The sequence below is a fragment of the Convolutriloba macropyga genome, chromosome 5 (genome assembly GCF_964194025.1).
Source record: "Convolutriloba macropyga chromosome 5, txConMacr16.3, whole genome shotgun sequence".
Lineage (NCBI taxonomy): Eukaryota > Metazoa > Xenacoelomorpha > Acoela > Convolutidae > Convolutriloba > Convolutriloba macropyga.
In genome coordinates, this window is record NC_134472.1 from 8499275 (window position 1) to 8522292 (window position 23018).

A 23018-nucleotide genomic window follows, 5' to 3' on the forward strand; every position below is an offset into this window, starting at 1 on the left:
ATATCAATTCAAATTTTATATAAACATATCAATGCACATGCATGTATTTTTCTTCAACAAGTGTTTCGCGTTTTTAATTGAAATGACTGTTGTCGTTTCTCTTTCGATATACACAAACATAACACACTTTCTTGCGAGTTATTAAAAATTTTAGGATCAAGAAACATTTAATATACCTATGGCAATAAAAATGTGGTTTGATTTAGTGTTGTGAAGACCACCAAAAGCTTTCAGAGGCTCTTCTTCAGAATGAGGAAAAAGTGCGTCAAATGGGATTGGTTCTAGAGGACATGGGCAACGAGTATGCATCAAAAATTATGGAAATGAAGCAAAAGATCTCCAGTATTGTAAGTTTAACCCTTGTTCAGGATATTGCTAGCAACATTTTATAACTCCACAACTACGCCGGAGTTTTTTACTTGAAAATTTTGCAAATTTCTCGTGTTTATTTTTTGAGGGATGTTTTTTCAAGCAAAACGCTAACATTTTTGTCACTGATTTGGATCAGTACTAAAGGTTCTTTTGTGTTGAGTTTTTCAATGCCCTTACCAACACTTTTTCGTCATTTCTCAAGACTTTTTTTAATTAATAGGTGAGCAAGACAATTAAGGATTTGGAACCAGAAAGACTCGCCCTGTCCGAGGATACAATTCTTGAGGACAATGTCGAAAATTTCCAGGAGATTGAAGAGACACCAGAAGTGCAATATGGTCTTGATAACAGGAATTTGGATCATATATATAAAGGACATAATCCTGCCCACTATGGTTTGCATTTGAGAAGGTGGATTTTTGGAGAAAATGGGTTGTCAACTGACATGATTACTCCTCAACGCACAATGGCATCGGGACGAGCCGCAGCAGACTCCGAACTCGTTCTGAAGTACTTGAGTAATTTTGAGTCACTTTAATTTGAGCCATATGCCAAATAAAAGTAAAAGGTTTAATCGAAATTCTTTTTTATAAGAAAAAATTTCGAGGGCTTTTTTGAGATTAAATTTTCGCAAAAAAGTAAAGATTCTTATTTTTGGTGCTCAACCGTATTTATGTCCCTTTTTGCTTTAGGATCAGTTCAAAGAAAATTTCCCAGAAGAAAGCACCCCCTGGCTGCGAAAAAGGCTAGAACAGCTGCAAATAAGGCGGGACTAAACGTCAAAGACCGATTGGCAGGAACAGGGAAATACAGTGCTGGAGCGAAGGAAATCAGAAAAGCTCAACTTAAGAAAAGGCATGAGTCAATTCAATCAGAATAGTTTGTTCTGCTATTTGTTCAATTGTCGAATTCTTTGTCTTAAAGTTCGCATTCTTAAAAGTTTACATAAATTTCCCTGTCAGATATAATTAGTTTTGCAAAAAAAAGGTTCGCCAAAGGCTTTTTTGAGTCTTGTTTTGCTTGATAATTTCTCGCTCAATTTTGTTAGTTCTTCTGACTTTATTCTATAAGATGTTTTGTTTGTAGAGAATTAAATTTTTTTCGAATGTCCATTTTTTTTTGCAGATTTATTAAGAGAATAAGAAAAGATTTAAATTTCTTGTCTTTGTTGCCGTAGGTTTGAGCATCAGCAATTTTTTTATAAAAAAGGAGTGAGGCACATAATAGGGAAAGCAAAAACTTAGCAAGAGCCCAAAGCCTTTACTGAATTCTAAAGTTATGATTTAAAGAAATGATAACAATGCTAAATATGTGATTTGCCTTCCGAAAGAATTCGTAAATTTTATAATAAGTGCTTTTCTTCATAAATATCTTTTTGGCTTGGGTAAGTGTAAAGCTAAGTTTCTAAATTCCGAAATGGTTAGGAGGGCGTGTTGCCTTCCGATTTATTAGAAGAGAGTGAGGCACATAATAGGGAAAGCAAAAGCTTAGCAAGAGCCCAAAGTCTTTATTGAATTCCAAAGCTTTATTTAAAGAAATCTTAACAATGCTAAATATGTGATTTGCCTTCCAAACGAAATCGTAATTTTTATAATATTAAGTGCTTTTCTACATAAATATCTTTTTGGCTCGGGTAAGTGTAAAGCTAAGTTTCTAAATTCTGAAATGGTTAGGAGGGCGTGTTGCCTTCCGACTGATATAAATTTTCGATTTCTTGTTGGAATTAACTCGAGGCTTGATCGGAATTTTTTTGATGGTGCTATTTGGGTGTGTTGCCCTCTAGCACTTTGCGTTGATTTCAATCTATTTCTCGCTGCTGTTGCTACAACGTGGGCGTTGTTCTTGAAAACGGTTGCGAGTGAAATGAACAGTTTTTGTAAAATAAACTCTGCTCTTCAGTGATTGAAAAATGGCAACTCGAACGTCTAGTAAGGGCAGGAAGATAGTGAAGCCCACAAAATTCAGCACTGACAGTGAAGTTGAGTTGCAGGAAACAGCCCAAAGTCAAGTGCGAGACAGCAGATTTTTGTTTTATTATGGCAAAAATGCGTTCTCAACTGCCCTGAATTCATCGAGCTGGCCACAGGGGACTTCCTGGAAATATAAATTAAGTCTGGAGCTAGGTCAAGCATATCCAATGATTCACAATGAGCCTCAACCAGAATGCATCTATCTCGGAAAAAGTTCACAATCTGAAATATCACGTCATAAACTTGTTGTTTTGGCTCAATTGAAAAAAGGAGAACCTCCAAGCTTCGTTTCGGAGACAATTCTTCGTGACAACAGAGATGAGGAGGTCAATTCAGAAGATTGCGAAACTCCTCTTCATTCCCCTCTTACGCAGCATGTGTCCCAGGCTGCGGGGTCAACATCTCTGATAGTTAACTATAACGCAACGAAGACTGCCGAAATAGAGAGCGCCAAAAATAAAAGTTCGTCATGTGAGCAGTTTCAACTTTTTTTTTGCGGAACATCAATCAAGGATGGCACGGGCCGATTCCAGTTTCCAGAAAATTAAGAGGCAATCAGATCGCCGCAAGAGGAAGCTGGTGAACGAGTTCAATGATTTGGTAGTATCTGTTTGCAGTTTTTTGAAATTAATGTCTAGACAAAATAAAAATCTAAGGCAGTCGCTGCTTCGTTGCTCGAAAAATTGAACAAGAAAAAATGGCCGGCAAAATTGCACAAAAATTTTCATGTTTCAACTTCTGAAGCTAGGTTTCTGTTGAAAATTGTATTAAAATATTTTGGTTACAAAATTCTACAATTTTGCTTCTTTTTTGACTCTACGTCTTTTTTAGACAATACGTATTTATGACACTAAAGACGTTCTGTAAATTCAGTAAAAAAGACTTTTTTCTTGGTTGTTTTCTAGCGCTATGAGTTTCATATCAAAATGATACTAACATTTAAAAGCGTTTTGTTTAGCTGGAGGAGTTAGAGGAGTGCGTGAGAATCCAAAAGTTTGGGTTTGAGAGTGTCGATCAAAATCCGCATCTTCTTGAAACGTTCCCCGTTGTCAGTGTTATGAAAGGAGATGTTGATTTGATGCAAATTGAAGCCAATGAATTTCCTAGCAGGCTAGGACGAGCCCTTCGCAAGGAAATTTTTGGACAAAATGGACTCGTTGAAACGATGATTGGCGCTGAGCATTCAACTAGAAAAGAGGCAAAGGGCTCTGATGTTAAGCGGTTTTTTGGTTAGACTTTTAAGAGCAACAATTATAATCAACATTAGGGTTTTGTTAACGGGTTTTGTGTTTTAAATATAACGTTTGTTTTTTAAATATATAAAGTCTTAATAAATTAGATAATGGAAAGAAAGATGAGTGACAATCAACATATGCTCTAAAAATCTCCTGCCACTACCGGAGGAAAAGATAAATGTTTATTGTTTTGCTTAGGGTATTAAACGTTTCATAAACTAACCAACTTTGTCATGTTTATCTTTTGTAAGGTTCTTCAAATTCTTAGATTAGAGCAAATATAGTAATTGTTTAAATAGGCGCTGTGCTGATAAAGGTATAGAGTTGTCGACATTCTTTACAATGCTTTAGAAGTTATCAACGGTAAGTATCCGCTTACTCCCCGATTGGCATTCAAAATGGCAAAGGATGCAGCCAATCAAGCGGGAAGAGAAGTGAAAAGCTATCGATCACAACTTGTTCATGAAGAGAGAAACAGCACAGAAAATGAAATAGACAACAGAAGAGAACCTATCAATTGAAAATGTGCCATACTACTGAGTTAGCAAACAGAAAAAAAACAAACAGGTGCTCATGTCAAGCAGCAAGGATTCTAAATAGTTTTAGAATTTTATAGTGAATTCTTTCACCCCCCCTTCTTATTAAAGCTATGTTAGTTTTGATTACAACCCGTTTTGGTTTAGTAGCGATTGTTAACTGCTTGTTAAACAATAGTTTGAAAAATCAGTTCATCTTAAATAGCCACTGCATCTCTTGTGCCGCTAAATTTAATCGATACTATTAAATCGAACTGAACACAATGTTTGATAACGCTCAAAAATAAAGTTTTGAAACAACTTTTTCCTATTGCATTGTTATTTTTTGTTAAATTAGTGCGCTGCTATGAAGGTGTAATTCTCCCTGATACCAATGAGATATGTTACTGCTTTGCTCTGACAGTTATGTTGCTAAGAAATGTGAAATTGATATTCGGTTGTGTTGCCATCAAGAACAAATCAATGAAAAAGGTCTAGGTGAAGATTTAATAGCAATATTTTTTACGTGGAGTTTGCGCAGTGCTCCGAGAGTGTGTTGCTCTCTGGTACTAATCAGATAATTTAAAGGTGACCGCTTAAAAGCAGCATAGGTTTTGTTTAAAATAGTGAGAAGGCTATGAGGGCGTGTTGCCTCGAGCAGAAATAAACGAGAAACTATTAGGTGAAGGTTTAAAGGCGGTGATTTCGTGTGATTTTTTTCCTGTGCTACGAGGGCGTGTTGCCTTCTGGTACTAAGGAGAAATGTCGCAGGTTTGTGCAGAGACAGTGTGTAATATTGAAAAATTCGGGATGCTATGATGATGTTGCCTTCTAGAGAAAGTAAATGAAAACTTCTAGCTGAAGAAATAATAGCAAGGTGCTTTTGTAAAATTTGTGCAGTGCTACCAGTATCTGTTTGCCTCTTGCACCAATGCGATTTTTTACTGGTTTTGCGCTAACAGTCAGAGTTTGTTGTGTTTGAGTGCCATGAGGGTGTGTTGCTCTCTGGTACTAAAGAGAGAATTTAAATGTGACCACTTAAAGGGAGCATAAGTCTTGCTTAGAATAGTGAGAAGGCTGTGAGGGCGTGTTGCCTCGCAGAAATAAACGAGAAATTATTAGGTGAAGATTTAAAGGCGCGTGATTGATTGTGATTTTATCCTTTGCTACGAGGGCGTGTTGCCTTCTGGTACTAAGGAGAAATGTCGCAGGTTTGTGCAGAGACAGTGTGTAATATTGAAAAATTCGGGATGCTATGATAAAGTTGCCTTCTAGAGAAAGTAAATGAAAACTTCAAGCTGAAGAAATAATAACGAGGTGCTTTTGTAAAATTTGTGCAGTGCTACCAGTATCTGTTTGCCTCTTGCACCAATGCGATTTTTTACTGGTTTTGCGCTAACAGTCAGAGTTTGTTGTGTTTGAGTGCCATGAGGGTGTGTTGCTCTTTGGTACTAAAGAGAGAATTTAAATGTGACCACTTAAAGGGAGCATAAGTCTTGTTTAGAATAGTGAGAAAGCTGTGAGGGCGTGTTGCCTCGCAGAAATAAACGAGAAACTATTAGGTGAAGATTTAAAGGCGCGTGATTTATTGTGATTTTATCCTTTGCTACGAGGGCGTGTTGCCTTCTGGTACTAAGGGGAAAAATCGCAGGTTTGTGCAAAGAGACAGTGTTATTTTGAAAAAAAATTTGAGTTGCTCTGAGGATGTTGCCTTCTAGAGAAAGTAATTGAATTTTCCTTGGTGAAGAGTTAAAAGCTAGGTGCTTTGGTAAAATTTGTGCAGTGCTACGAATATATGTTCCCCTCTTGTACCAATGAGAGTTTTTTTACTGGTTTTGCGCTTCACTAAAAGTTTAGGTTCCAGTTAGCAATGAGTGAGTGCGAAAACCTAGCGCAAATCGAAGGACAACTGTCTGAAAAATTGTTGAAAGATTTCCCCAATTCACCAAAACTTTTGACTGTGCTATGGAGTAAGGATGATTTTGAATTAAAACTGCGCAATGACCGAAAGCTGAAAAAATTGTTTATGGATATGAGCGAATCATACAAAGCTGCTATGGATTTTGGACTGAGTATTGAACCAGACAAATACGGAGGATTTTGCTTGGTGAATCGGTCGATGAGCGCCATCAAGCCTGGTGAAATTGAGGTGGCCGTTGGATTGTTAGCTAACCTGCCAAAAGAAAACTCGTATAAAGACTGGTCAGTTATGGAAGGAGGAAAACTCCTAGTTGGAGTGGCTAGGTGGGCTAATCATTCCTGTAAAGCTAATTGCGACTACTACATGAAAAGTGGTTATCGTGGACGACAATGTGTTAGGTTGCGAGCGCTGAAGCAAATAGAACCCAATGAAGAGCTGACAACCTTCTACAACGAAGACGCTTTTGGAGAAGAAAATGTCGATTGTCTTTGCAGTAAGACAGAAGAGCATGGAAGGAGTGCAAATTTAGTGCAATCAACTTCACAAACTGTAGTGAGAGCTGTAAAACGAAAACGTCTACCAAAAGCAGAAATTCGATATGCACAACATGCAACAGAGTTTGATTCTTTCTTTGCTTAATACGACGACTCATCGAATTTTAGCCTGTCCTCATTAAATGAAGCGCCCTCTTTTCCTATAGAAACTTCCCCAAACAATACTGCGGTTCCTCAAATCATCACATCAGATTCTATTGACGACGAAATGGGCAGCAGTAATGGAACAACTGACGAGTCATTGAACAACGCTCAATTTCAATTTTCCCCGAGTATGAAAGCGATGAAAGTTCACAGTCTGACACCGAAGCTGTAAGGGAACTTGCCTCATTCAATCGATCTTCTCTATGTGATTTTGTGAGTGACTGCAGACCAGTCTCTGTGTCAAATCTAGCTTTGTCCATCATGTCGTTAGTAATAAAGCATAATTGTTCTGACCAAATGATGTACGAACTTCTAAAACGCGATCAAATTATTTTCAATGGTGAAAGTTTAGCACCATGGACAATAAAAAAGAAGTTGGGTGAATTTGCCGCTCAGTATCAATGTAGAAAAGAACTTTTGTCGAACGGTGAACAAATTTATCTCAATTTCAGTCCGCTTCTCCTGAAAATTGTTCAAAATTCGATCAACGGCATGTTGAGATACGCAGAGTTGAGAAAAACAACAAACGATATAATTATGCCTAAACTGGAAGTTATTGAACGGCAAGTGACAATTAGGTTAATTTTGAATGGAGCCCTGGTCTCAAAATCTCCTCCTAAAACAGCCTGGCCGCTCCTGATAGCGATTGCCGATCTACCTCCGAAGAAACGACAGATGTTTCAAAACATAATTTTAGGATCTCTTTTTGTTGGAAACGGGACACCGAATTTTGACGACATTTTTGATCATTTCGAGCGACAGATATCTACGCATGAGGAGGTAACACTGGATGGTGATCGAGTTAAGGTTAAGTTCGAGCCAATCTTTTTTGTAGCAGATTTAATTGGCAAAGCAAAAGTATTGAATATCAAACAATGCAACGGATATTATGGTTGCTCTCTCTGCACTCAGCGTGGCTTCCACAAAGATGGAGCGCATCACTATCCACATGACTTTGATGTTCATAAAAATATGCGGTCTCCTGAAAGTTATCTGGAGAACTTGAAGAACCTGGATGAGGGATCTCAACAAAAACTCAAAACCCTCAACGGTAAAAAGAGTGATTTTGAAAAACTCACTCAAGGAGTAAAGGGCAGGAGCAAAATTTTTTCTGTTACCGCTAATCAGCCGCTCTCTTCGCCGGTTGATAAAATGCATCAACTTTTTCTTGGCGTATCGAGGGACCTACTAACGTATTTTTACGACCGCATGAAAGCAGACCGTAAAAGAAAATTGAATAAAATACTTTCGGGTATTCAAACTCCAAGAGAAATAAAACGATCAGTGCAATCTTTCGATCATCTCGCAAATATGAAAGCCAGCGAGCTAAAAGTTCATTTGCTATATCTGGCGCCCATCGTCTTACCCATTTTTTTGTTTGGAGAAGACCGGAGGTCCGATAAAACGGATCTTTTTAAACTAGTTTTTTCTTTGCCCAGTTTATATGGTGACAATCGAAACTTTAAATTTTGCAGACTTTTGTTAGACAAGTTTTGCGTCAGCATGGCTGAAAAAAATCCCAAGAAGTTCGAGTCGATCAATTTCCATCTATTGAGACATCTTGCTTGGCAAGCAGCTGAGATTGGTCCTCTCTTCGTTACTTCAGCATCAATGTTTGAATCGGCTCTTCACCTTCTGATTGCTCCGTTAACTGGAACAACAAACCACTGTAAACTAATGGTAGAGAGGTTCATCAGAGGCAAAGTGGTTTCTGAGATAGATTATAGTGAAGATGATTTGGCGCAGTTTCTAAGGTTTTCTGACAATCCGTCGGATGTGAACGAAGAATTTGGCCTCGTAGAATCAGAAGAATTAAGAGAATTCAGGTTCAACAATCCGTCAGCTCGAGTGTTCTGTCGATTCGGAAAGAATTTTTATTTTGGCTCTTCAGCGTACGGGCGGGAATCAGGTGCAGATATTTTTGCATGTGTAGACGCGTCAACAATGGCTATTGGGAAAATTCTTTTCTTCAATGAGCTGGATAGTAAATTTTGTGTGCTTCGTGAACAAAAAATTGTTTCAACATTTAAACTTGTTCAACAACCAGAAGGTCCGGTTTCTAATTTTGCATACGTCGTTGAAGACAAGAATAGCACAATTCATGTTGCAGTAGATGCATTAGAAATAAAGTTTTTTCCTGTAAAAATTGAGGACAATTTGTATCTTGTTCCACTACTCAGTAACTTTGAGCATGATTAATTTTTAGTTTTCAGTTTCAATTTTGATTATAGCTACGCTGTTGATTCATTAACGTATGATCTGTTATTGTCATTGTATATATTGAAAACAATCAATTTGCAAAACTCAGGCGATATTTTGAATAGTAATTTTGCTGCATGACTTTTTAACGTATTGCTTGTTTTATTTTATTGACATAAATTTTAAACAATCATCTTGCGAAACTTAGTTGAAAACAAAGTCATCTTGCAGAACGCAGGCAAATTCCAATCTCTCTACATTATTTTTCTTTTGCTTGTTCTAAAAATTTGCATCCTTCCAGACGTAATGAGACAAACATTTTTGAGTTTTGAGAACAACCGTTTGATTTATCGAATACAACCTGCTGACATAGCTGGTAATGTCGAATCAAGTGAAGTTGACTTGCTCAGGAGTGAGATCTTTGCTTTGGAGGAAAAGGTTGCTCTCCTTACGAAAAGAGTAGAAGACCTGGAACGTCTTCGACCTGTTGAGATAATCGATTTGACACAAGATGAAAGTTTCACAACAACTGTTTCGGTGTCGTCTAACCAAAGCGATGATATAGAGATGAATGGACTTTTTTGAGCCGGGCAAGATCTTAAGCTTTTAAATAGCACGATAGTTTCTGGTTTTCTCTAGTAAATTGTTCAAGCTGGTTCTTTTAGATTTTTGAATTGTTCAAATGTAGTTTGTTTTCTACTTAATTGTATTAAAGATTTGATACCCCTGCTTTTTTGATGCTGAATTGAACTTGCTTTTTTGCTTTTCCAACTGGCTAACAAAAAATACATATTATAAATCGAGGACAAGCTTGTGTTTTACTAGTTTTTCGAGGAGGGTCGGAGGGTGTATTGCCTTCTGCCGCAAAAGTATCACTTTCATTCCATAATTTTCTATTTTGCTTCAGGCTTTTTTCGTTTATATCTTGACATAGACTGGAGGGTGTGTTGCCTTCCGGCTAATGTTATGACATTGCTCATAAGTTGTACTTTTTTTCTAATGGTCACGAAGATTTTTAGTTTCTCGAAATGAGTTCCCAGCTACTGATCAGCGTACCGGGGACATTAGTGATGGGATCTTTTGTAGTACTCAGATTTGTGGTAATTTTCGAGACCGCAGTTTTGACAACGTGGCAGCCAATACAAATGGTTCAAATGATCCTTTTGAATGACGGAGTTGAGCATACATTATCTTTGACCCCAAATACCCCAGAATTTGAGTCCTTTATGGCATGGGTTACTGAAGTTGAAATGAGCGACGAGCAAGAGCAAGCTTTGTATCCTCTGATTTCGGTTCTTGGAGACTACTACGATTCCTCTGATAGCGAACACTGACTACTATTTCGATCAGATCTACAGTGCTAAATTTTAATTGTTTGCTCATGATAACAAACTTTCTTAGGCTGTGCTTATTTCGAACATTTTTTTAAAAAATGTGCTAAGTTTATACTCTGTTTTATGTTTGTGATAAAGGAACTAATTTCTCTCAATTAATGCGCAATTAAAAACTCCGATGTTTTATGTTTATGATAAAGAAACCAATTGAAAGCTTGTCTTCTTTCTTGTTTTTCATGCATTTAGTGAGTGTGGTTAATATGAGTGTCAGTATTATCCAACAAAACTTTTAGGTTGATGCGAAATATAGGCTGAACGAATATTAACTCTAGTTATTAAATCTAGAATTTTAGGCTGAACGAATATTAACTCTAGTTATTAACTCTAGAATTTTAGGCTGAACGAATATTAACTCCAGTTACTTTTGATTGGATCAAAAAATTGTCCAAATTGAACCAAACTTGATATGGGGTATCCACTGTGTAGGTAGAGTTTAGGAGAAAATGAATTGCTATAGCTTGCCTAGTAAAAAAGTTAGTATTTCATAGGGAACTTTTTGAATTTCGCAAAAAAGGAATTCTAAAAAATTCTTTTTCATCGGGTCAAAGAATTGTTCAAATCAAATTGAACTCGGTAGGAGTACCACTCGGTAGGAGTGCAGTTAAAGTGTAACACAAAAAAATTTTTGCTATAGCTTGCCTCGGAAAAAAAGTTAGCTTTTCATACGGAAATTTGCTAATTTCGCCATTAGCGAATTTTAAAAAAGTGTTGTTTCATTGGGCCAAAACTTTGTTCAAATCGGATCAAACTTGGCACCTAGTTACCATGGAAAGACTTTGTGCCAAGTTTGATCCGATTTGAACAACTCTTTGACACAATGAAAAAGACCTATTTTTAAAATTCAATAATTGCAAGTTATTCGAAATAATTGGAAATTTCCGTATAAAAGGCTAACTTTTTTCCTAGACAAGTTATAGCAAAAAATTTTTTGCTTCAGACTCTAGGTGCTCATGGGACACTCCATGCCGACTTTTGTCCAATTTGAAGAAGTTTTTAACCATACGAAAAAGACCTATTTTTAGAAATACTTTTTCGAAATAATCGCAGTTTTTCGTTCGAAAATGTAACTTTTTCCAGGGGCAAGCAAAAGAAAAATTCGTTTTGTATAAGACTCCAGCTGGAGTCTATACAAAAAAATTTTTTTGCTTGCCCCTGGAAAAAGTTACATTTTCGAACGAAAAGTTGCGATTATTCGGAATAAGCATTTTTAAAAGTAGGTCTTTTCCGTATGGTCAAAAACTTCTTCAAATTGGACCAAACTCGGCATGGAGTGTCCCATGAGTACCTAGAGTCTAAAGCGAAAGATTTTTTGGTATAGCTTACTTAGGAAAAAAGTTGGGTTTTCATACGGAAATTTGCGATTATTTCTAATAAGTAATTTTTAAAAAAAGATCTTTTTGATTAGGTCTTAGAGTTTTCCAAAGTAAACCAAACTCGGCATGGAGTCTCCTATGAGTACCTAGAGTCTAAAGCGAAAATTTTTTTTGCTATAGCTTGTCTAGGAAAAAAGTTAGTCTTTCATACGGAAATTTGCGAATTTCGCGAGTAACGAATTTTAAAAATAGGTATTTTTCATGGGGTCAAGGAGTTGTCCAAATCAAACCAAACTCGGCATGGAGTGTCCTATGAGTACCTAGAGTCTAGAGCGAAATGATTTTTTGGTATAGCTTGCCTAGGAAAAAAGTTGGGTTTTCATACGGAAATTTGCGATTATTTCTAATAAGTAATTTTAAATAATTTTTAAAATAGGTCTTTTTGATTAGGTCTTAGAGTTGTCCAAAGTGAACCAAACTCGGCATGGAGTCTCCTATGAGTACCTAGAGTCTAAAACGAAAAGATTTTTTGGTATAGCTTGCCTAGGAAAGAAGTTGGGTTTTCATACGGAAATTTGCGAATTTCGCGAATAACGAATTTTAAAAATAGGTCTTTTTCATGGGGTCAAGGAGTTGTCCAAATCAAACCAAACTCGGCATGGAGTGTCCCATGAGTACCTAGAGTCTAAAGCGAAAAAATTTTTAGGTATAGCTTGCCTGGGAAAAAAGTTGGGTTTACATACGGAAATTTGCGATTATTTCTAATAAGTAATTTTAAAATAATTTTTAAAAATAGGTCTTTTTGATTAGGTCTTAGAGTTGTCCAAAGTGAACCAAACTCGGCTTGGAGTCTCCTATGAGTACCTAGAGTCTAAAACGAAAAGATTTTTTGGTATAGCTTGCCTAGGAAAGAAGTTGGGTTTTCATACGGAAATTTGCGAATTTCGCGAATAACGAATTTTAAAAATAGGTCTTTTTCATGGGGTCAAGGAGTTGTCCAAATCAAACCAAACTCGGCATGGAGTGTCCCATTAGTACCTAGAGTCTAAAGCGAAAAGATTTTTTGGTATAGCTTGCCTAGGAAAAAAACTTGGGTTTTCATACGGAAATTTGCGAATTTCGCGAATAACGAATTTTAAAAATAGGTCTTTTTCATGGGGTCAAGGAATTGTCCAAATCAAACCAAACTCGGCATGGAGTGTCCCATGAGTACCTAGAGTCTAAAGCGAAAAGATTTTTTGGTATAGCTTGCCTAGGAAAAAAGTTGGGTTTTCATACGGAAATTTGCGATTATTTCTAATAAGTAATTTTAAATAATTTTAAAAAATAGGTCTTTTTGATTAGGGCTTAGAGTTGTCCAAAGTGAACCAAACTCGGCATGGAGTCTTCTATGAGTACCTAGAGTCTAAAGCGAAAAGATTTTTTTGGTATAGCTTGCCTAAGAAAAAAGTTGGGTTTTCATACGGAAATTTGCGAATTTCGCGAATAACGAAATTTAAAAATAGGTCTTTTTCATGGGGTCAAGGAGTTGTCCAAATCAATCCAAACTCGGCATGGATTGTCCCATGAGTACCTAGAGTCTAAAACGAAAAGATTTTTTGGTATAGCTTGCCTAGGAAAAAAGTTGGGTTTTAATACGGAAATTTGCGATATTTTCTAATAAGTAATTTTAAATAATTTTTAAAAATAGGTCCTTTGATTAGGTCTTAGAGTTGTCCAAAGTGAATCAAACTCGGCATGGAGTCTTCTATGAGTACCTAGAGTCTAAAGCGAAAAGATTTTTTGGTATAGCTTGCCTAGGAAAAAAGTTGGGTTTTCATACGGAAATTTGCGATTATTTCTAATAAGTAATTTTAAATAATTTTTAAAAATAGGTCTTTTTGATTAGGTCTTAGAGTTGTCCAAAGTGAACCAAACTCGGCATGGAGTCTTCTATGAGTACCTAGAGTCCAAAGCGAAAAGATTTTTTGGTATAGCTTGCCTAGGAAAAAAGTTGGGTTTTCATACGGAAATTTGCGAATTTCGCGAATAACGAAATTTAAAAATAGGTCTTTTTCATGGGGTCAAGGAGTTGTCCAAATCAATCCAAACTCGGCATGGAGTGTCCCATGAGTACCTAGAGTCTAAAGGGAAAAGAGTTTTTGGTATAGCTTGCCTAGGAAAAAAGTTGGGTTTTCATACGGAAATTTGCGATATTTTCTAATAATTAATTTTAAATAATTTTTAAAAATAGGTCTTTTTGATTAGGTCTTAGAGTTGTCCAAAGTGAACCAAACTCGGCATGGAGTCTTCTATGATTACCTAGAGTCTAAAGCGAAAAGATTTTTTGGTATAGCTTGCCTAGGAAAAAAGTTGGGTTTTCATACGGAAATTTGCGAATTTCGCGAATAACGAATTTTAAAAATAGGTCTTTTTGATTAGGTCTTAGAGTTGTTGAAAGTGGACCAAATTGATATCCCAGACTACCAGTACTATTTAGTTTGTAATGCAAAAAGAATGGTCCGCCTAACTGTCATAGAAAAAAGTTCGTCTCTTAGTTGAGGTTTTTCGCTTATTTGAAAATTTTATTTTAAAACGTCTATTTGAGAATAGTTGGAACATTATGTGCAATCGCACATTAACGAGCCTCCTTGTTTAATTCTGGTTTTAATCTATGACATTATTATACCTTTATTATTATTTTACTTTGTCTGTTTAGTGTTTCTTTTTTGGAGAGAGCTTTTCGAGCCTAGTTTTTTTTTCTAGTGCTCTGCTCAATTCTCATACAGTTGTTTGTTTGTAACTCCGCCGTAGCCGGTCCCCAGCCCGGTTGAGAGAAGGAGGAGGGAAACACGCCCAAAACATACTGGAAAATCTCAAAAAGTTGTTCGTTAGTTCAACTGTAGATTTTTTCCGACAGTATTTAACCTATTTCAGCTCTCGAAACGTCGCTACGTTGATTTATGATTCGAAACGGTAGGATTATGACTCGACAGACCGGGTCATTGTTCCGAAATACCAAATTTATGAATCGATAGACCGGGTCATTGTTCCGAAATACCTGATTTATGATTCGAAATACAAGATGCATGACTCGAATTATGTGGATTTATGATTCGAAATACGAGATGCATGACTCGAATTATGTAGATTTATGATTCGAAGTAGGGGCCGCATGAATCGAATTACGTTGATTTATGATTCGAAACGGTAGGATTATGACTCGACAGACCGGGTCATTGTTCCGAAATACCAGATTTATGAATAGAAAGACCGGGTCATTGTTCTGAAATACCAGATATATGATTCGACTTACCGGGTCATTAACTTCTTCCGGGTCCGTGTATTTAACGACCCGGAATGACACCCCCCCAGACGACGTTTTGTCGAGTCATATTTCTACCACATCGCCCCGGGAATTGCTACGGACCAGACCTAATTGTACTCAAAAAGCGATTATGGCTAGACCCACTCGCCCTTGAAATGGCTGGCCTCTGATCAGACCACACTGTGTTCTTGAGGTCAACCATGGCCTGTAATTTTGAGCACCTGAAGTAAGAGTTGTACTCTGGAGTAAATATGACAAGAGGTAAATTCTGCCAGGCAACTCAACCTGGTTGAAAATGTTATACTGCTGGTCCGTACATTAGATACTTTAACAACGGAGATAATCGCGGGACCACATGTATAACTTGAGAGTTCAACCTCTAGTTCTACTCTTGGTATATAGTTAAGTAATAAAGAAAGTTAAATGCAAATATGAAATAATAACTTATGTTAAACAGCATCAATTATGAACCGAGCATAGTTAAGGTTATTAAGATAAAGATGGCACTAGTTAGCATAGGTTGAAATTTTCTAAGTTAAATTGAAAATTAGATAGAATTGAAGAGAAGTTAACTTATAACCTAGAGAAGTTTAGTTCAACTTACCTGATTTCCAAAATTGTGCTAAGTTAATATTTTCTGACTTATAGAGTTTTTAGTTGAGAACTTGTCTCAAAATATCCTAAGTTAAAAATTGTCTCAAGTAAGCTGAGATTTGAGATTAATTCCTTCAATTAAGCAATTAAGCTAAAGCTAGCTTCACTAAACCGTAGCTAGCTACTGACGAAGAATGAATTGTTTCCTAAACTGGTAAGGGTTGGTTGAATCTTATTTTGACGATCCTGTATCTAATCTTAAGTTCTGATTAAGTATCACAGTTGCTTTAAAGCTCGTTTTAAACCTCTTGTTAAGCTACATCTACATATAATAAAAGACTTTTTTATTCAATATTTAAAGAAAATTTTTCGGCTTTGGTTTTTGAGAAAAAATGTTTCTGTTCTTTCATGAGCGTCAATATATTCCTTGGACAAAATTTTTGCTTTCATCAAAAAAATGCCATTGAATTGTCTCAAAATCTGATATTACGGTGTTCATTGTGAAACTTAGAGCATAAAACGATCAGAATGCCAAAAAATAATCTTTCAATTATATATATATATATAATATATATATATATATATATATATGTATATATATATATATATATATATATATATATATATATTTAATTCATTTTTTAAAGTTTCATCAATCACACGCAGGCGGAACTTGACAACATTATGTTACAACTGTTCAAATCGTTCTTGTTATTACAGGAACAGGGTTTTTAACAATTGATAATCTGTTCTTGCGCATCTAGATTTAATAGATTTTACATTTTAGGTCGTAATTGTTCGGTATATGACGGGCTGGAACATTATGTGCAACCGCACGTTATACCAATGCTCCTTGTTATTATCATAAAACATAAGCATATGAGAACTTACTGCTTCGTGCTTTTTGCACAGCCGCATAGTCATTATTTTTGAACCCGAAATGGTCTCATGTTTTGTTCCATATTTTCAGCTAATGACAGTTAAACTGGTGACTGGACAAATTTCTTTCGACTTTTACTCATAATGGCAAAGAATGGATCAATAGATACGCGGCAGACAAATCGTGTGTTTAGCAACTACAGCCTTGAAGAGGATGAGAACATACAAGACCCTAACGGCATCTCTCTATTTCTTTAACGGAAGCTACGGGAGTTATGAAGACACTATTTCAGCGTTCTAATAAAATTTTCCGAAAAAACATCCTTTAAAAACAAAGGTGATCCAAACCCATCAACGGTGCCCAGCGTGAGAACCCAAAGGGAGATGATCTCTGATCAGACTGCTCCAGACCAAAATTACCTCTGATCAGACTCACGTGCGCTCGAATTTATCTCAGAACCGATCGAGATGTGCTCGAAATAATCTGATCAGATATTATTATTCAGCGCGAATAAATCACTTAGGATGGCTAAAATTTTTTTACTTCATAAAAATTAAGGTTTTTGGCACAATTTCAAGCAAAATGATCAGATTATCAGAAAGCTGCCGTAATAAAAAGAAATACAAAAACGACGAAAAAGTAAAAATCTGGCAAAAATCTGGTAAATTGTAAAAAATCTGGCAAAAAAGTTAATCTTCTAAGATTCCTGTAAGAAAAAAAAATTAATCTTGTAAGAATCTTGTACGAAAAAAATTAATCTTGTAAGAATCTTGTAAGAAAAAAGTTAATCTTGTAAGAATCTTGTAAGAATCTTGTAAGAAAAAGTTAATCTTGTAAGATCTTGTAAGAATCTTGTAAGAATCTTGTAAGATTTAACAACGTCTTGTAAGAATCTTGTAAGAATCTTGCAAGATCTTACAAGATTAACTTCTGTTTTCGACTCGGGATTGTATACCACTGTTGAACTGGTGCACGTCTCTGCCTTAAAAGTTGCACTTAGGCAGTTTTTCAAGAAAAATTTGTTATCTAGATTTGTTGTAAAGTGGACAAGTAATTGTTACGGACCAGACCTAATTCTACTCAAAAAGCGATTATGGCTAGACCCACTCGCCCATGAATTGGCTGGCCTCCGATCAGACCATACTGTGTTCTTGAGGTCAACCATGGCCTGTAATTTCGAGCGCCTGAAGTAACAGTTGTACTCTGGAGTAAATATGACAAGAGGTAAATTCTGCCAGGCAACTCAGCCTGGTTAAAAATGTTATACTGCTGGTCCGTACATTAGATACTTTAACAACGGGGTTAATCGCGGGACCACATGTATAACTTGAGAGTTCAGCCCCTAGTTCTACACTTGGTATATAATTAAGTAATAAAGAAAGTTAAATGCAAATATGAATTAATAACTTATGTTAAACAGCATCAATTATGGACCCAGCATGAAGGGATAGAATAGTTAAGGTTATTAAGATTAAGATAGCACTAGTTAGCACAGGTTGAATTATTCTTAGTTAACTTGAAAATTAGATAGAATTTAAGAGATTTTAACTTATAACTTTGAGAAGTTTAGTTCAACTTACCTGATTTCCAAAATTGTGCTAAGTTAATATTTTCTGACTTATAGAGTTCTGAGTTAAGTACTTGTCACAAAATAACCTAAGTTAAAAATTGTCTCAAGTAAGCTGAGATTTGAGCAAGGGAGCAATACGGGAGTATGATTTAAACCAGAAGTTAACGGGGACCAAAATGTGCTGGTGGTTGAGCGTGCCAGCTCTTTTTATACTTGTGGTTCTCTCGTATCCTATTGGATAGAGATAGCAGTGTCGACAGAGTTACCAAGCTTAAATTGGCGTTTTCAAAGTGGCGTGATAATATCAGGTCATGGTATTCTCAGTTTGAGTTATTGATCTAATATAGTAGTTTTTTTAAATATATTTAGTAATTTGTTCACATGATAAAATGGGCTTTGTCCAAGTCATAGCACTAAGATGACTTAGTGCTTTGTCCAATTCTCAAAATAGCACTAAGATTATCGAATAGTGTTACTGAGTGTAGCACACTTCCGTACATGCCATCCCGGTTCGCAGGTATTAAATCAAAACATCAAATTTTACGTAAATGAATAAATTATTTAGCTTAAATTTATAATATTTAAGCATTAAATGTTTTTGAGGTTGATTACTTGGTTAAAATTCTAAAGTTCATCGTAGCTTCTCGTTTATGTGTTTTTGTCTTGAAGAAGTGCTGACGATGTCCTGAGATACATAGCTGTACAAAATAGTATGTCCAATATTCTTGGTTGTCGTCGTAGTAGACCGTTTGTTGTTTTTCTATAGGAGTTGTACTGTTATTACATTTGAAGCTGGATAATGAGTTGAAGAATGTACTGGTTAATGTAATGGTCTGTAATGACAAGCAATGTATATGAATAAGGAGATTAAAATTAAGGCATACAACACCATAAGGGTTAGTGTTGCTGATATAACTCCACAAAAAAAGAATTCGGTTTCGTAATTCATCTTTATTTGAGTACTTCTAAATAATGATTTAATCGAAGTGAGCTTTAAAGCTATAGTTTAAAGAACTAACGCTTAGACTTTGTTGATCGTTTTGCGTTATCTTCATAAAGTGATTAATTTTGCTTTTTGTCATCAATTCAAAATAAAAAACAATATTTTTTTGTTCTAGGTTTTCAAGGAATAGAATAACTTCGCCTTGGAATTCGGAGTAATATAAGTCAGAATTTTGTAATTTTTTTTGTTGAAAAAAACCCGTTTAGATAAACTTATCCATGCAGATTTAACATGCTCAGAAAGTTGGCAAGAATCTCTAAACCATGCGATATCAACATCTCCTTCAAAAAATGTGTTCATTTTGAATAATGTAGTAATTCAACTTTGGTGTCAATAGCAATGGGGAGAATGAAGACAAATTATTCCTTGAAGGGAAATGACGGGAAGGTTCAAATATTACTAAAACTATAAATGGCGGATGGCGATCAAGAAGATCTGTTAAAGCAATGTTGTAACACTGTATGTAAAGAATTCTAGATCCGTAATTTGGTCATCTATAGTGTTAGTACTATTTGAACCTTCCCATCAATTCCCTTCAAGGAATAATTTGTCTTGAGCGTGCAAGCTCCTTTCATTGGTGATTGAGCGTGCAAGCTCCTTTTATTATCACGGACACGTGGTTCTCTATTATCTTATTGGATAGAGATAGCAGTGTCGACAGAGTTACCAAGGTTAAGTTGGCGTTTTTGAAGTGGCGTGATTATATCACGCCATGGTATTCTTAGTTTGAGTTATTGTTATTGAAATAGTATTTTTTTTAAAAAAAACATAGTAATTTGTTCACATGATAAAACGGTATTTGTCCAATTCATGTTTGTTCTCCACGCACTATAACGTAAATTCGCAAAATTGCACTAAGATTATCGAATAGTGTAACCAAGTGTAGCACACTTTAGTACAATGTGTCCAAAAACCAGATATAAGATCGAATATTTAAATTTTTTTTCAATTCGACTTTGTTAGTAAATTGCACAGAGAAGGACTGGTCCTGTTTCGCAAATTATTTTAGCAGGGTTTTTTCTTAGAAATTTACTATCATTACAATCAAATCCAATTCTTAGTTTTCTGAGATTAACTCGTGCAATGTTTGTCGGTTGCGTTTGAGTATATTAAAATCTTTCGGAAAATCTAAACATGGATTAAAAAACAGTTTAAAAAGTTTAAGTTTTTTGACTGCCGATAATGGATGTTTAAATAGTAATAAAAGTATTGATTGTTAATTATCAGTTCTGCATTTCATTAGAGTAAATGTTAGACTTATGAAATTGACCTTAAAATTGGTTAGAAAAATAATTTAGTTCACTTCAGAATTTCATTATCTCCTTATTTGGACTACCTCATTTTCTTAGCCAAACTTGGAATTCGGATCCACCAATTTCGGAACCAGTAATTTTTATTTACTTTCTGGTTTTCACATCGGTTATTTAGTGGTTTTTGGCTACTATCAATCGAATAAGAAGTTCGACAATGTGATTTGATGGGTTCACTGCCTTTGACGGGTTCCAGTAACATGAGTCAAAAAAATATCTGCAGCTCTGGTCGTAGCATTGCTCAATTAAGTAAACTTCTCAATTATGACGAAAAGAAAGAACCAAAAATTGAGGTTTTGTTTTAAGTTTTTGCAAATTGTTCGTTTGTCTACTAATATTGCATCTTTCTTGTTTTGGTTTATGTTTTGCTAACCCTACATGAGGTTTCTCAATTCTTGAAATTCACCAGATTCTTCTCATTTTGTTATAGTAATAGATTTATAAGAGTTCAATGATGAAGCTGTTTTAGCCTAATTTTTTTCTTTAGCGGAAAAATCTGGTCATTAAGCGCAATGCTTATAAGGACCGGATTTTAGTTTTTCTAAAACTAAAGAGCAAAAAAAAATTTACTAATCTTTTTATTCAAGGAGCTGATTTAAAATGGGGGTAAAACAAAAAATCGATTAATTTTGTAAATACAAACAGCATTTTTTCTTTGTTTGGAGTGTGTGGGCGGCTCCGCAATTGCTAATTTTAATAAATAGCAGAGGAAGAACAGTTTTGGAAAAAAACACCCAGAGAAAATAACGTTCATATAAGAAAAAACCCCAAATGATTAACACAACGTGCCGTGAAAAATTGAATGTTATGAAATCCTCAGACTTAAACAAATTGCTACAAAATTTTTGTTGAAAAGTTTTCTCAGTGATTATATCAAAAGTTTTGCAACTTTTTGTAAATCCTCTATATTGGCCCTAAACTTACAAATGAAAACTATTCTGTTAACAGACACTTTCTTTGTTAAAAATTGGGAGCCATTGATCTCCCTTTTTGAAAATGAACTTTTTTTGGTAATTAACATTTGTTTCCTTGGAACTTTTTATGTCTTAGAGATTTGTTTTGAGAACATTTTTTGGTCTTTAAATTTTGTAATATTAAACTTTTTATTCATTGAATTCATTTTTCATATCAGTACTTCATCGGTTAATGACATTCTGTGAATTCAATTTCCATTAAAACCTTTTTCTACAATAACGTTTTCTTTGGTCAATGATCTAACTTAAATGCCAACTTTGGAACCAGTAACTTTAATTTACTTACTGTTTTCACTTACGGGTTTTGCGGGATTTTTTTTTAATTTTAACCATCAATGGCTGTTTAGATGTTTTTGGCTACTATTATTCAAATAAGAAGTTCTACAAAGTGATTTGATGAGTTCGTTGCCTTTGATGGATTCCAGTTAAATGATTTAATAATCGTTCGAACATTGAAGCCTAAGTTACAGCCAGAGCGCTTAATTGGGAAGCAACTAATCTAAAGTGAGCACTTCAGTTTTTTACTTTGAAAACCAGAAAACTTTTTGTTGGCAGAGAAAGCATAAAAAGATTTCTGAGTTTTCCTTAAGAGTTTTTCAATGTTTCATGAATTTTTACCATGAGGTTAACTATCTCTAGCTGTGTTGTTGGCATTGTTCAATTAGGTAAACTTTTTAATAAATACGAAGAGAAATAAAAAAAAGATCTTTTGTCTTAAAGTTTTGCTAAAGTTCCGGTTGGCTACTAATATTGCTTTTCTTTTGTTTATATTTTGCTAACTCTACACCAAGTTTTTCAATTCAAGAAAGCCAAGAGATTTATCTAAAATTGTTTGAGAAACAGGTTTATAAAACTTCAAATTTGAAATTGTTTTAGCGTAGTTATCTTTGCGTAAAAATTTGTTCATTGGGCGCAATGCTTTTATTGACCGGATTTTAGTTTTTATAAATCTAAAGAGCAAAAAAAATTGCTCTTCATTTTATTGGATGAATTTACTAGTTAAAATGGGGAACAAGTACAATAAGTAAAGCAAATTAGTAAAAAAAACTAACTACATTTCTTCTTTGTTTAGAGTCTATGGGCGGCTCCAGAATAGTTGATTTTGATATTCAGCAGAGGAAAAAGCGGCATTGGAAGAAAACACGCAGAAAAAAATTATATATAGGAATTGAACCCCAAATAGAAAACAAACCCTCGGAAATCAACCAAGGTTGAAATCAGCCCCCATCTGACTCTATAAGAAGAGCTTATTCAGTGCGTTTGAAAAAAGAAGTAGATGAAACCTGATATTGTGAGAAATATTTCTGACAAAAATTCCGTTGTAACTTTTTTGGACGTTTCAGTTGTTCGACTATCTATTTTTAGTCAACCAGTAACTCTCTTTGCAAAATTAACTTTTAGGACGCCAACTTAAAAAATTGCAAAAAAATTGGACAGTTTATTGACAAATTATATCAAACTTTTAACCAAAATTTTTAACTACTTTGTGTCTAACAATCAAAATTCCAGCGTCAAAGAACTTTTTTAATTTAAAATGACAATAGAAAAAAGAGTAAAGAAGCAAAATTAGAAGAGCAGGAAAGGAGAAAAAACCAAGAAAAAGCAAAAAGATGAATATATTAAGAAAAGAAGGCGAAATGATATTGCAAAAAAACATTTGAACTTGAACGTGTGTGTGTGAGCGAGATATATATATATATATATATATATATATATATATATATATATATATATATATAGAGAGAGAGAGAGAGAGAGAGAGA

General features: G+C 35.1%; 2 protein-coding genes across 3 annotated transcripts in view; both read left to right on the forward strand.

Moving 5' to 3' along the window:
* Positions 1-23018, forward strand: part of LOC142339107 (uncharacterized) — a 382233-nt gene that overhangs the window by 133825 nt on the left and 225390 nt on the right. The window lies entirely within an intron of this gene.
* The window catches only part of LOC142339701 (uncharacterized), a 190353-nt gene that overhangs the window by 22939 nt on the left and 144396 nt on the right, over positions 1-23018 (forward strand). The gene's annotated exons all lie outside the window — the stretch shown is intronic.